This window comes from Salminus brasiliensis, chromosome 13 (genome assembly GCF_030463535.1).
Source record: "Salminus brasiliensis chromosome 13, fSalBra1.hap2, whole genome shotgun sequence".
In the NCBI taxonomy this organism is placed as follows: domain Eukaryota; kingdom Metazoa; phylum Chordata; class Actinopteri; order Characiformes; family Bryconidae; genus Salminus; species Salminus brasiliensis.
Window position 1 is genome coordinate 12,741,738 of NC_132890.1, and position 12,606 is coordinate 12,754,343.

A 12,606-nucleotide genomic window follows, 5' to 3' on the forward strand; every position below is an offset into this window, starting at 1 on the left:
GAAATAACATAACGACTGTGATGAAACGGTGCTGTTATTTCCCCACAGCTCACTCCCTTTCGTAATATGTTGCTTTAATATGACCTAATTAAGTGATCTAAATCAGCAGGTGTTTTTTTTTTTAAATAGCAAATATTGGGGTCGGCCCACCCAAGCGCTGTCATTATGATTGGTTGTAGTCTTGCTATATGTTGACATCCTGTAACAGACTTTCCCCCATGTTGTCAGTTTCCTCTAACGTACACTGACCCCTACTGACAGGCTTGGGTTCCTTTTATCCACAGCATTCCCTCCACAGAGTTCTGGTTTGATATTTTTCAGTGTTTTGTAAGAATTTGGCTATAATTAAGCCAAACTACAAGTGATTGGTTTCCATCCCATGGCAGGCCATGCAGGTGGGCTTTAACGGCAATTTTCCGCTGAAAAGTTTCAACTCCTAAGACTCCACAGAGTGTATGAAATGTAATACAAGGAGGTATGGGTAAAAAAAAAAGTGTAATGTGTTGTATATTTGTGAAAGCATAAAGTAAGATGGAGTAAAAGGAAGAAGAGCAAGTGAAAGAATGTGCATGTGAGTGCTTGAGGATGAGAAAAGCTTAAAGCACCTGGTATTCCCAGGCGGTCTCCCATCCAAGTACTAACCAGGCCCGACCCTGCTTAGCTTCCGAGATCAGACGAGATCGGGCGTGCTCAGGGTGGTATGGCCGTAGGCGAAAGCACTGCTTCCACTTAGCCTATTTATAAGCATGCAGCAAAATACGCCTGCCTCTTCCACACTACACACCCCGCTCGCTCTCCCCTCCCCTCCCCCTGCCCCTCCCCTTCCCCTCCCCCCTTTATTCGGTGAAAGATAGACTGTGTATCATCAGCGGCTCCGAATTGCTTCATGTGGTTGTTCGTGAGGTATCTCAAATACTGAAAGATATACGAAAACGTTCAACTACGTTTAACATCTAACGCTGGATCCGTCTATTGTACTTTACAGCTGCAGTCTTAGGGTTATTAGCTAACTATACAGTGGGGGGAAAAAGGATTTAGTCAGTCACCAATTGTGCAAGTTCTCACACTTAAAAAGATAAGAGAGGCCTGTAATTCACATCATAGGTACACCTCAACTATCAGAGACAAAATGAGAAAAAAATTAAATCAGAAAATCACATTGTCTCATTTTTAAAGAATTTATTTGCAAATAATGGTGGGAAATAAGTATTTGATCAATAACAAAAGTTCATCTCAATATTTTGTTATATATCCTTTGTTGGCAATGGCAGAGGTCAAACGTTTTCTGTAAGTCTTCACAAGGTAGGCACACACCGTTGCTGGTATGTTGGCCCATTCCTCCATGCAGATCTCCTCTAGAGCAGTGATATTGTGGGGCTGTCGGTGGGCAACGCGGACTTTCTATGGGGTTGAGATCTGGAGACTGGCTAGGCCTTGAAATGCTTCTTACGAAGCCACTCCTTTGTTGCCCTGGCAGTGTGCTTGGGATCATTATCATGCTGAAAGACCCAGCCACGTTTCATCTTCAATGCCCTTGCTGATGGAAGGAGGTTTGCACTCAAAATCTCACAACACATGGCCCCATTCATTCTTTCATGTACATGGACCAGTCGTCCTAGTCCCTTTGCAGAGAAGCATGATGTTGCCACCCCCATGCTTCACAGTTGGTAGGGTGTTCTTTGGATGCAACTCAGCATTCACGAGTTGTGTTTGTACCAAACACATTAGCAGTGGTCTTGTAGGTCTCCCATTTTCTGATTATTGCTCCCACAGTAGATTTCTTCACACCAAGCTGCTTGCCTATTGCAGATTCAGTCTTCCCAGCCTGGTGCAGGTCTACAATTTTGTTTCTGGTGTCCTTCGACAGCTCTTTGGTCTTCACCATAGTGGGGTTTGGAGTGTGACTGTTTGAGGTTGTGGGCAGTTGTCTTTTCTACTGTTAACGAGTTCAAACAGGTGCCATTAATACAGGTAATGAGTGGAGGACAGAGAAGCCTCTTAAAGAAGAAGTTACAGGCCTGTGACAGCCAGAAATCTTGCTTGTTTGTAGGTGACCAAATACTTATTTTCCACCATTATTTGCAAATAAATTCTTTAAAAATCAGACAATGTGATTTTCAGATTTTTTCCCTCATTTTGTCTCTCATAGTTGAGGTCTACCTATGATGTGAATTACAGGCCTCTCTCATTTTTTTTAAGTGGGAGAACTTGCACAATTAGTGACTGACTAAATACTGGTTGACTAAAGCAGGTCTGAACGGTATTCGGGATAGTTCAGTTTGTCACAGGTCTACACGTCTGCTTGTGTAGTCTGTTTCCCATTACAAAGCTAAAGGTACACAGACTGTCGTTGTAGCTTTGTATTCTTGCACAACGCATGGCTGTCCTGCTGTTAGCAGCTGCAGTCTGCTGCAGGCTAACTCAACGATGATGGCTGTAGTTGTGAACATATCGACATTCCTCCTAGTGTTTTTTCGTGTCCGCCCGTGTTCAGCAATAGTGTTTACTTAAGTAAAACGAGCAGATAAAACACAGTTACATAAAACATGTCCTTTATAAAACCGGCGAGTTTCTTTAGTTAAAGCGCATCTTCAGATGGTTTCTTTTCAGTAGCTCATCTTGGAGTTTCCAGAAACTACAACTTCTGTGTAAGACTTTTTTTTTTTTTATCTCTGTGAAGTTAATTTAAATGAGAATGGTTAGTTATGTTTGTGTGTGCCATATTTGTGGATTTTACGAATTTAAGCGTCGGTTTCATCGATTGCAATAATATTTATGTAAATGTCCGACGCATATGTGTAAGTAACTTTTAATGTAATTATTGGAAGATATTTATGTAGTGTATCTATTTCACCCTGAAAACGTCATACTCTCCGTCACTGCCTGTTTTCCCAAAAGAGACTAAGCGAATTTGTTATGAGTAGAATGTGTATCATGGAGTTTATCCCAGCAAACATATAACTTATAGAGGTCTGGAGGCCTCTTCAGTACATCAGGCACTTATCAGTTAGTTTCGGCTTCTCGCTGGGGAGAATAGGGAAAAGTGAAGACAACCGATGGATCATTTTCCACTCTTAATAAGTAAAGCTCAGTTATTTCTCCTGCTAACACATAGAACAGAAAAGCTTCAGTATAACGTCAGTGTTGTATCCATACAATATACTGAGGGTTAAATTAATTCATACTAGGTGTGATAAGTAACTTCATTTTCTTATTTTACATTTGATAGCATGAACATTTGACATATTTTATAGACTACACAAGTAACACAAATAAATGCAAATGCCACTTTTTGTGACAAATACAATTGACAATAATTAAGATGTATCTATTTCTATACAGACGTTTTTAAAAGATTATTTAATTTCGCATTTTATTTGATATTTCATAGTCCTTTTTTTAGTGTGGAAAAGAAGCTGTTCTTGTCCACATTCATTACAGTTTACATTTTTTTTACTCTTGATAAATGATTATTGAATATTGGGAGTAACAGGTGCTTTTTCATTCTGAAGCACAGGGAGCTTCCATTTACTGCTCTTTCAGGAGTAAACCGACACAGCAGCAAAGGCTCACACCGGCCGGCAGACTCGGTCTTGTCAACATAAAAGGCCTTACCCAACGTCGGAATATGGTGCTGTATTTACTTTGCCGCAGTTTAATAATTAAGCTTGTGTTCTCCTTCAACTGCAAAAAAAAAACAAAAACAAAAAAAAAACCCACATCAGTCAAATGCGGTTGTAAAACAGGTCAATTCTAAAATTCCAAATGTTTCTCAACAGTCTTGACTTCTTTTATTTACACCCTTAAATTTGACATACTAAGCTACAACATGACTATGGGATAAATGCAGGGGCTACTTCCTACCAATATGGAAGCCGGGAAAACAAAACAAGAGGCTGGCACGCCGGGTGAAGCATCGCTCTCAGGTGAGTTGCGAGTTGCAGGGATGCCGATGAAGCAGGCTCGGGCTGAGTGGGCCGGCCAGCCATTTAACTAAGGGAAGTGTGTGTCGCCATGTCAAGTTCAAAGAGCTCTGTGAAGCTTCAGGGGGATAAAAGAACAACTGTTGTAGATGCACGCAGGTCTGGGAGGAGAATTTTAAAAACCTCAATGCAACTGGAAATCAGCCATTCCACTTCCTAGAAAATAATTCACAAGTGGTGAAGGACTTTTGATTTGCTCCCCTCCCCGCCCCCGAAACGAGAACGGGAACCCATGAATGAAGGCCCACGACTTGAGGTTGTGTGTAACGGTGAAATAACATAACGACTGTGATGAAACGGTGCTGTTATTTCCCCACAGCTCACTCCCTTTCGTAATATGTTGCTTTAATATGACCTAATTAAGTGATCTAAATTAGCAGGTGTTTTTTTTAAATAGCAAATATTGAGGTCGGCCCACCCAAGCGCTGTCATTATGATTGGTTGTAGTCTTGCTATGCGTTGACATGCTGTAACAGACTTTCCCCCATGTTGTCAGTTTCCTCTAACGTACACTGACCCCTACTGACAGGCTTGGGTTCCTTTTATCCACAGCATTCCCTCCACAGAGTTCTGGTTTGATATTTTTCAGTGTTTTGTAAGAATTTGGCTATAATTAAGCCAAACTACAAGTGATTGGTTTCCATCCCATGGCAGGCCATGCAGGTGGGCTTTAACGGCAATTTTCCGCTGAAAAGTTTCAACTCCTAAGACTCCACAGAGTGTATGAAATGTAATACAAGGAGGTATGTGTAAAAAAAAAAAGTGTAATGTGTTGTATATTTGTGAAAGCGTAAAGTAAGATGGAGTAAAAGGAAGAAGAGCAAGTGAAAGAATGTGCATGTGAGTGCTTGAGGATGAGAAAAGCTTACAGCACCTGGTATTCCCAGGCGGTCTCCCATCCAAGTACTAACCAGGCCCGACCCTGCTTAGCTTCCGAGATCAGACGAGATCGGGCGTGCTCAGGGTGGTATGGCCGTAAGCGAAAACACTGCTTCCAGTTAGCCTATTTATAAGCATGCAGCAAAATACGCCTGCCTCTTTCACACTACACACCCCGCTCGCTCTCCCCTCCCCTCCCCTCCCTCTTCCCCTCCCCTTCCCCTCCCCCCTTTATTCGGTGAAAGTATACTGTGTATCACCAGCTGCTCCGAATTGCTTCATGTGGTTGTTCGTGAGGTATCTCAAATACTGAAAGCTATACGAAAACGTTCAACTACGTTGAACATCTAACGCTGGATCCGTCTATTGTACTTTACAGCTGCAGTCTTAGGGTTATTAGCTAGCTATACAGTGGGGGAAAAAAGGATTTCGTCAGTCACCAATTGTGCAAGTTCTCACACTTAAAAAGATAAGAGAGGCCTGTAATTCACATCATAGGTACACCTCAACTATGAGAGACAAAATGAGAAAAAAATTAAATCAGAAAATCACATTGTCTCATTTTTAAAGAATTTATTTGCAAATAATGGTGGGAAATAAGTATTTGATCAATAACAAAAGTTCATCTCAATACTTTGTTATATATCCTTTGTTGGCAATGGCAGAGGTCAAACGTTTTCTGTAAGTCTTCACAAGGTAGGCATACACCGTTGCTGGTATGTTGGCCCATTCCTCCATGCAGATCTCCTCTAGAGCAGTGATATTGTGGGGCTGTCGGTGGGCAACGCGGACTTTCAACTCCCTCCAAAGGTTTTCTATGGGGTTGAGATCTGGAGACTGGCTAGGCCTTGAAATGCTTCTTACGAAGCCACTCCTTTGTTGCCCTGGCAGTGTGCTTGGGATCATTATCATGCTGAAAGACCCAGCCACGTTTCATCTTCAATGCCCTTGCTGATGGAAGGAGGTTTGCACTCAAAATCTCACAACACATGGCCCCATTCATTCTTTCATGTACATGGACCAGTCGTCCTAGTCCCTTTGCAGAGAAACAGCCCCAAAGCATGATGTTGCCACCCCCATGCTTCACAGTTGGTAGGGTGTTCTTTGGATGCAACTCAGCATTCACGAGTTGTGTTTGTACCAAACACATTAGCAGTGGTCTTGTAGGTCTCCCATTTTCTGATTATTGCTCCCACAGTAGATTTCTTCACACCAAGCTGCTTGCCTATTGCAGATTCAGTCTTCCCAGCCTGGTGCAGGTCTACAATTTTGTTTCTGGTGTCCTTCGACAGCTCTTTGGTCTTCACCATAGTGGGGTTTGGAGTGTGACTGTTTGAGGTTGTGGGCAGTTGTCTTTTCTACTGTTAACGAGTTCAAACAGGTGCCATTAATACAGGTAATGAGTGGAGGACAGAGAAGCCTCTTAAAGAAGAAGTTACAGGCCTGTGACAGCCAGAAATCTTGCTTGTTTGTAGGTGACCAAATACTTATTTTCCACCATTATTTGCAAATAAATTCTTTAAAAATCAGACAATGTGATTTTCAGATTTTTTCCCTCATTTTGTCTCTCATAGTTGAGGTCTACCTATGATGTGAATTACAGGCCTCTCTCATTTTTTTTAAGTGGGAGAACTTGCACAATTAGTGACTGACTAAATACTGGTTGACTAAAGCAGGTCTGAACGGTATTCGGGATAGTTCAGTTTGTCACAGGTCTACACGTCTGCTTGTGTAGTCTGTTTCCCATTACAAAGCTAAAGGTACACAGACTGTCGTTGTAGCTTTGTATTCTTGCACAACGCATGGCTGTCCTGCTGTTAGCAGCTGCAGTCTGCTGCAGGCTAACTCAACGATGATGGCTGTAGTTGTGAACATATCGACATTCCTCCTAGTGTTTTTTCGTGTCCGCCCGTGTTCAGCAATAGTGTTTACTTAAGTAAAACGAGCAGATAAAACACAGTTACATAAAACATGTCCTTTATAAAACTGGCGAGTTTCTTTAGTTAAAGCGCATCTTCAGATGGTTTCTTTTCAGTAGCTCATCTTGGAGTTTCCGGAAACTACAACTTCTGTGTAAGACTTTTTTTTTTTTAATCTCTGTGAAGTTAATTTAAATGAGAATGGTTAGTTATGTTTGTGTGTGCCATATTTGTGTATTTTACGAATTTAAGCGTCGGTTTCATTGATTGCAATAATATTTAGCTATGTAAATGTCTGACGCAGTGAACGATGGAAGAATTCAATGGTTGCTTTTAAATGTTTCTATAGTGTTGAGCCTTGAGCTTTGTTTTATTTAGTGGTGCAGCAGAGTATTGTATTATGGTTGGACTCATTTTTTCATTCACACATTCCAGCACCCAGCCCCCCTGCTCCAACCTGTCCTTGACAACAACCCAGGTGACATATGAGCTGAGGAAGATCAAGGCAAACAAAGCTACAGGTCCTGATGGAATCAGTGCCAGGCTCCTCAAGTCCTTCGCACATCAGCTGTGCAGGGTAGTTGAGCATATGTTCAACATGAGCCTGAAATTGGGAAGAGTACCACAGATGTGGAAAACATCTTGTGTGGTACCTGTGCCCAAAACACAGCACCCGAAGGACCTAAACAGCTACAGGCCGGTGGCACTGACATCCGATGAAGTCACTGGAGAGGCTAGTCATCAACCACATCCGCCCTTTGGTGAGCCCATCCATGGACCCTCTTCAGCTTGCCTACCAACCTGGCGTCGGGGTGGATGATGCTTCTACACAGAACTCTTTCTCACCTGGAGAAGCCCGGCAGCACTGTGAGGATCACCTTCTTTGATTTCTCCAGTGCATTTAACACCATACAGCCAGGCCTCCTAAAGGACAAGCTGAGACATTGTGGAGTGGACAGTCACCTGTCGAACTGGATACTGGACTACCTCACCAACCGACCACAGTATGTAAGGGGACGGGCCTGTATCTCTGATATGGTGGTCAGCAGCACAGGAGCCCCTCAAGGAACGGTCTTGGCACCGTTCCTCTTCACCCTGTACACTGCTGACTTCATGTACAGCTCACCGACCTGTCACCTCCAGAAGTTCTCTGATGACTCAGCGATCGTCGGCCAGGGTATGAACATCGAGAGTGTGGACTCTTATAAATACCTGGGTGTTCATCTGAACAACAAACTGGACTGGTCAGTCAACACTGCTGCACTCTTCAAGAAAGGCCAGAGCAGACTCTACCTACTGAGGAGACTGAGGTCCTTTGGGTGCAGGGAGCACTCCTGAGGACTTTCTTCGACACAGTGGTGGCATCTGCCATCTTTTATGGAGTCGTCTGCTGGGGCAGTAGCATCTCGACTGCAGATAAGAAAAGACTGAATAAGCTCATAAAGAGGGCCGGCTCTGTCCTGGGGTGCTTGTTAGACCCAGTGCAGGTGGTGGGAGACAGGAGGATGACAACCAAGCTGGCATCCATGCTGGAGAACAGCTCCCACCCCATGCATGAGACTCTGGCAGCACTGGGCAGCTCCTTTAGTGACAGGCTGCTTCATCCCAAATGTGTAAAGGAGCGGTATCGCAGGTCCTTCCTTCCTGCTGCCGTCAGACTCCACAACCAGCACTGCTCCCAGCGGACCACATACACACACACTTAAACTACACACACATGTTTAGGGAACAGAGATCCCTCAATGCAAAAATACCATGTGCAATACCCCCCCCCCCCCCCCCCCCCACACACACACACACGTGCAATTAGGAGTCATTTGCAATAACCTGTAAATAATATTGTTATTTCCTTTTTAATTCTTATTTATATTGTGTATATAGTGCAAATTATTTATCTATATTTTTGTAACTGAGTGTCTTGCTATCCCTTTCTGCTGTGACACTGAGAATTTCCCCACTGCGGGACTAATAAAGGATTATCTTATCTTATCTTATTGTTTCTCCTCACCATGCATGTGAAATAGAAAGGATGGAGTGATTCCCCTGTTGGCGCTGAACAACTCATACTTATCTGGCAGTGGAGAAACCATGATCAAGAAGGTGGTTCACCCAGGGTGAGGCTCAGCAATTGCATTACATTGGTTGTGCTGACTCCTGTGCTAACACACAGAATAGAAAAGCTAGACTGCATAATTTGTGGTAGTGGAGGACTGTGCTCTCCCCTGATATTTGGGTAGAAGAAAGGAGCAATCTGAGATAGACAAACATGTGAATAGTATGACATGTTGTTATGAACTTGTTTCACATTGGGTTCAGCTTCTACTATAATATGTGTAAGTAACTTTTAATGTAATTATTGGAAGATGTTTATGTAGTGTATCTATTTTACCCTGAAAAATGTCATACTCTCCGTCACTGCCTGTTTTCCCAATAGAGACCAAGCGAATTTGTTATAAGTAGAATGTGTATCATGGAGTTTATCCCAGCAAACACATAACCTCATAGAGGTCTGGAGGCCTCTTCAGTACATCAGGCACTTATCAGTTAGTTTCGGGTTCTCGCTGGGGAGAATAGGGAAGAGTGAAGACAACCGATGGATTGTTTTCATTCATTTTCCACTCTTAATAAGTAAAGCTCAGTTATTTCTCCTGCTAACACATAGAACAGGAAAGCTTCAGTATAAAGTCGGTGTTGTATCCACACAATATACTGAGGGTTAAATTAATTCATACTAGGTATGATAAGTAACTTAATTTTCTTGTTTGTTTTACATTTGATAGAATTAACATTTTACATATTTTATAGACTACACAAGTAACACAAATAAATGCAATTGGCACTTTTTGTGGCAAATACAATTGACAATAATTGAGATGTATCTATTTCTATACAGACATTTGTAAAAGATTATTTAATTTCACATTTTGTTTTATATTTCATAGTCCTTTTTGTAGTGTGACAAAGAAGCTGTTCCTGTCCACATTCATTACGGTTTTAGTTTTTTCTTCTCTTGATAATTGATTAAAAAAAGACTTTTTATTTAATTTACATGTTTATCTCATCAAGACAAATTCTACATCAATACAGTTACAGTGATACAGTCTTTGCAGTCTTTGATTTTGACAGTCTTTACATTGTGTACTGAACCCACTGTTAGAGATGCTCTTTACCCAAAGCTGTGTTCCTTGTCATATCTTAAACACTTAAACACTTCACACTTAAAGTTGCCGCAAAGCATCGTTTTATGTTTTCTTATAAGGTTTAGACCTAACAGGTACATAAAGGGTGTATTTTACCTGTATGAGTATTACATATAAAAGTCATAACTAATTCATTTAGACAACAAATAAAATGTCCAGTTGTGTTGTATATATTGTGGTTCATATCCCCACCACTGTAAATTAAACTGAATCTGTAAGTTTCTCCACAATTAAAGATTTCTTATCAGACCACTATGAATTACTTTTTTACATCTCCTACTAGGTTTACAGCTGCATGTAAAAAAATCAGGACGAAGGCATGCCACCAACTGCAGTTACAGTAGAACCTGTTAGTAAATTAATAATTAGTAAAGTAGATTCTCACCCATTTAGAATCAATAATTAAATGACATCCTTGAATAACTATGATTTCATTTGTGGATATATTCAATTATATACTTACAAAGAAGGAATCTTTTGAGTTCAAATACAAAGCAACAATAAATGAGGGGGCAGGATCTCTGCATCTCTGCCCTATGACTAATCAAATCAAATCAAATCAAATCAAATTTTATTTGTCACGTACATAGTCATACACAGTATAACTTGCAGTGAAATGCTAACAGTCTACACACTCAAACTCTTCAATGTGATGGGTGATCTACAGTCGCCGTCTACAGTGAGTGTAGACTCTCAACCAATTCGAAGGATAAATGTCTACAGTCACTGTGCCGATATTGACCCTCAGTATTGACCCTCAGGTTTGCCGAGTCAAGTTCTAGTTAATGTTGCCATCTACACTGGGCAACATTCTTCTTCCCTGTGAGACAAGAGTAAGGTTGGAGATGTTCTAATAAACACATTTCAGTACGTTACTGAAACTAGTTAGTCTATATCTGGAATAGTCTACATGCAAAGTAATTTAAAGTCAGACAAAAACGATAGATTTTTTATTACATTTTTTTTTATCATAAACCATGTTATTGGTTACAAGCTTTCCTATATTAGACTGCAATGTATTTTATAATAAAATCATTTTAAATGAATAAATCACAAATGGCAAATTAATCATCTAGTTCAGTTCACATCCAGGAGATGGCAGTACAACATACTAAAAAAACAACAACGCCTGAAAACGGGACTTGTTAATGTCAAACCTGCAGTAAACAGGTAGCTTCTGTCTTTGCTTTATTTTTGGAAAACGTAAGTGTAACACTTAACACCTTAGTGTGGTGTCTCAATAATAATAATAATAATAATAATAAATTAGGTCAAATGTAAAATGTCTTCTAAGAGTTCAGTCTTGAACTTTAAACATGGCTGACAGAAAGCGCTCGAAAGATCTCTTCCCAAACCTGCTGTTAATAAACGTGAAATAGGTTTGTACTCTCTCCTTATTTACCAAACATGTTGTGTTTGTTGGCTAATTAGAAATTCGTGAATGTCCTGTAATGAGTGGAGTGCTAATTTTAAGGCCTATTCTTTGGCCTTGTCAATTAATCCTATTAATTCCGAAGGCCGGGACATTTCACAGTCGTGTGTTGGTGAATGGGCAGGCGTAAAACATGGGCATTTTCCAGTTATTTTCTTACACCATGAAACAGTTTGCTAATTTTACTTAATTACAGTGTAAGAAACCTAATATAGGTCTAGGAATGAAGGTTAATGAAGCAGTCGTACTTGGAATGAGGGGAACTGGATAGAATTGGCATTTTCTTTTGACAAGTGGTCTGGATGTCGGTTTGCTGAACGTGAGAGATTCATACATGTGTTGTGTTGGTTTACAGGTACATGGTAAACTTAAGTTGAAGAGATCATAGTCAGTCAGCAGTTGTTTTAGGTTTCACTCCTCGTGTTTAGGTTGTAGTACCACATTCAACCACAAGGTTATCAAGCGTATCAAACATATGTCTTTGTTTTTCAGTAAGAAATCCAACTGTTCACCTCCACTCCAGCACGTTAGCTGTTCGTGATCAGTACAGTTGATGTATTGTTGTAGTTTTGTTTCTGAATTGCTTTTAAAAGAAGTCGGAGGCAAAAATGATATCCTCGTATTTGATTGGCCGTTGTGCAGAAATATTTACATATTCTGTTTTTATGTCCGTTATCTGTTAATACCACTGTTTTCTCAGAGTTGTGAGTGATATTTAACCCTTGATTCCCCGACTTACTTTTTTATTATTGCCGGGAATTTAGTTGAAGTGGATTTAAACATTTCACCATAACAGTGAAACTTACTGTCTAGAATGACTTCCCTGTTTCTCTTAGCGGTCCGGTATCGCTTCTCGGCCTTTTGGCTAAGATCAAGTGTAGTATCTGTTCTTATCAGTTTAATATCTGATACGTCCCCTACCCGGGGACCATATATTAAATTGATTTTTGGAACAGGGAGATGGAATAGGGGCTTGCTCCGTCCACTCCACGCATCGACCCGGTATTGCAGTACCTCCGGGAACGGTGCACCCCCTTTTAATCGGTGAAAGATAGACTGTGTATCATCAGCGGCTCCGAATTGCTTCTTGTGGTTGTTCGTGAGGTATACCAAATACTGAAAGGTATACGAAAACGTTAAACAACGTGTAACATCTAACGCTGGATCCGTCTACTGTACTTTACAGCTGCAGT

The 12,606-nt window shown here is 41.0% G+C and overlaps 4 non-coding genes across 4 annotated transcripts; 2 read left to right on the plus strand and 2 right to left on the minus strand.

Annotated features, from left to right (window-relative positions):
• Positions 1-593: 593 nt before the first annotated feature.
• LOC140575916 (5S ribosomal RNA) lies at positions 594-712 on the minus strand. Its single transcript, XR_011981169.1, has one exon. It is a non-coding gene; the product is annotated as a 5S ribosomal RNA (ribosomal RNA).
• Positions 713-4,845: 4,133 nt separating this feature from the next.
• On the minus strand, positions 4,846-4,964 carry LOC140575788 (5S ribosomal RNA). Its single transcript, XR_011981049.1, has one exon. It is a non-coding gene; the product is annotated as a 5S ribosomal RNA (ribosomal RNA).
• A 3,880-nt stretch (positions 4,965-8,844) lies between these two features.
• On the plus strand, positions 8,845-9,006 carry LOC140576012 (U1 spliceosomal RNA). The gene has a single exon (XR_011981252.1). It is a non-coding gene; the product is annotated as a U1 spliceosomal RNA (small nuclear RNA).
• A 3,252-nt stretch (positions 9,007-12,258) lies between these two features.
• Positions 12,259-12,449, plus strand: LOC140576034 (U2 spliceosomal RNA). The gene has a single exon (XR_011981271.1). It is a non-coding gene; the product is annotated as a U2 spliceosomal RNA (small nuclear RNA).
• Positions 12,450-12,606: the final 157 nt, after the last annotated feature.